The sequence below is a fragment of the Neovison vison genome, chromosome 6 (assembly GCF_020171115.1).
Source record: "Neovison vison isolate M4711 chromosome 6, ASM_NN_V1, whole genome shotgun sequence".
NCBI classification, from domain to species: domain Eukaryota; kingdom Metazoa; phylum Chordata; class Mammalia; order Carnivora; family Mustelidae; genus Neogale; species Neogale vison.
The window spans coordinates 52,921,138-52,924,217 of NC_058096.1; positions in this window are offsets into that span (position 1 = coordinate 52,921,138).

Below are 3,080 nucleotides of genomic sequence, written 5' to 3' on the forward strand. Positions count from 1 at the left end.
TAGTTTCACATGGTGTGATAAGCAGAATAACCAGTTCCCTACTCCAACAAAGATGCCTTAATTCCTGGAATCCATGAATAAATTACCTTACATGATAAAAGGGGCTTTGAAGTTGTGATTAAGGTTAAAGACTTGAACTTTATCCTGGGTTGTTTGGATGCGCTCAGTGTAATCACCTCAGTTCTTAATAGTGGAGAACCGATCCTGGCTGTAGTCTGAAACATGTGGTACAAGAAGAGAGGAGATTTGAAGTGTAAGAGGGATATGAATCACCGTTGCTGCTCTAGGAAGATGGAGGAAAGAGGCCATAATCCAAGAAATTTAGACGTCCTATGGAAGCTAAGAACAACCCTAAGCTGATAGCAAGAAAGGAAATAACTTCAGTCTTACAACCACAAGAAAATGAATTCTGCCAACACTCTAAATGAGCAAGAAGTGGATTCTCCTCTACAGTTTCCAGAAAAGAACACAGCAAATGCTGCAGTTTTAGCCAATGAGACTCATCAGATTTCTGATATACAGAAAGCTAAGATTAAAAATTTGTATCATTTAAAAGCTTCTAAAGTTGTAATTATATGACAGCAATATAAAATTACTACATATTAATCAGATCTACATACATTACAGGGAAGCCTGGGTGGCTCAGTCGGTTAAACGTCTGCCTTGGACTCCAGTCATGATACCAGGGTTTGGGGATCAAGTCCCTCATCAGACTCCTTGCTCAGCAGGGAGCCTGCTTCTCCTCCTGCCTGCTGCTCCCCCTGCTTGTGCTCTATCTCTCAGGAAGAAAGAAAGAAAGAAAGAAAGAAAGAAAGAAAGAAACACAGACTGACTTTAAAAAAAAAAACTACATACATTATAAACCCCACCATATTATATTTTGTCATATACAGTTTTACTTTTAGGAATTTTACACAGTGTAAGAAACACAAGAGGATAGAAGTAATCTATTATATTTACCCATATATTTATTATTTCTGTTGCTCTTCCTTCATTATTAGGTTTCCTTGATTTCCCTATTGTTTTTCTTTGGCCAAACGGTATTATTTGACTTTTCTTTGAGAGCACGTCTAGTGACAATGAGTTCCCTTAGATTTCCTTCATATGAGAATGTCTTTATTTCACTTTTATTCCTGAAGGATGTTTTGCTGGTTAAAGAATCTTGAGTTCACAGCCATTTTCATTCAATACATGAAAAAATATTGTTCCATTCTCCTTTGGCCTCCATGGTTTCTCATATTTTTCTTTATCATTGGCTTTGTCAGTTTGATGATGATGTGCATAAGTGATGTTTTCTTTGAATCTGTCTTGAGTTTCACTGACTTTCTTGACTCTACAAATGCATGTCTTTCACTAAATCCAGGATGTTGTAAACAAGTATTTCTTCCAAAAACTTTCTACATCAAAAAATTTCCCCTCTCCTCAATCTCCAAAGACATGGATGTCAAACCTTTTGATACTGTTGCACAAGTTCCCAATGCTCACTTCATTGCTATATCATTTCTTCCTCTGTTGCACAATTTGAATAATTTATACTAATCTATATTCAAATGCACAATTATTATTTCATCTACACTGAGCACATCTAGTGAATTTTTCTGTTACTGCATTTGTTTCATTCTAAAATACCATTTGATTCTTTTTTGTAGCTTCTGTCTCTTTGCTGAGAACATCTGTCTTTCCATTTATTTCAAGAGCATTTGCCTTTACCTCATGGAGCAAGGTTATGGTATTTGTTTAATAATATTGTCTAATTCCAACATTAGGGTAGTCTCAGGGTATTTGTTGACTGCCTTTTTCTTTAAGCAAACTGAGATTTTCCTGCTTCTTTGTGTGTCAAGTAATTTTGGAATGTAATCTAGACATTTTAAATATTATGAGTACTATTAAAAACCTCCAAAAAACATTGACTTTTTTTTTCTTGTTTGTTTTAGCAGGAAATGAACCCACGTAGGTTCAGACCATGAGTTTTAAACTTTCTTTTGTGGATTGTTGTTCCAATATCAGTTTAGTTTTCAAACTGAAAAACTGTGAGTTACTTTGGTGTATCTTGCATGGCACTACCCAAAAATAAGTCTGGGACATGGACAGTGGTCTCAGTCATAGCTGAGTTCCCAAAGCTTTCCTATGGTACTCTGTTTCATTTCCATAGTGTGGCTAAGCAGTTAGCCTTGGACTCCATTTGTAGCTTTAAAGTGTCCAATTTTTCTTCTCCATGGTTTCTCTTATACTTCTGGTTTCCAAAAGTATTGTTTTTACCTGGTATCCCACTAGATAGCCAGGGCTTTTAGCTTCCTTATGTAGTCCTTACTTCTCTCAACAAGATCTTACCCTGGACAAAGTAGTGAGTGAAAAGAAAATAAAAATCACTAGGATTCCCTCCAAACACTTCAGATCATATACATATCTTTTCCAAATGCCTCTGGTCAGAAAGAAGGATTTTCTTGTAGTGTTGTAAGTAACTACTCAGATGCTGCTGCCACTGTAGTTGTAAGCACAGCACTGCAGCTGCACGACCAGGGTTTGCCTCAGGCCAGGGTCAGGAAAGAAAGAAAAAGATATATATGTGGGGATCTGCAAGTGCCCATGTGCACATGCACACACGCATGCACATACACACACACACACACACTTTTCCCATTGCACAGGGGCTGACTTCCTGGTCCTCTAGCCTATAAAACAGATTTTTCTTAGCGTTTTTTCTGTCTATGCACAGTGAAATTCCATGATCTAGCCTGCCTAGAATCTAAGCCAGGAGAAAAGGAAAAGAAAATAAAATATAAAAATATAAAATAGGAAACTTACCCCTGTACTACACATTTTGTGGGTTCTGATTTCTTTCCTGAATCTGCCTTCTATTATTTACTTTTCAGAGTCATCAGATAGTCACTTTATAAATACTGTCCAGGTATTTTATTAGTTAATGGTGGGAGAAATAGGGTAGAATGGATTTATTTCCCCTTAGCTAAAACTAGAAATTGCCATTTTTAGATGACAATAGAATGTTTTATATTGTTTCCTTTTTTACTACTTTAAGGCTTTAAATAACCAATATCTTGCATTGTGGTTCATTTTATTTG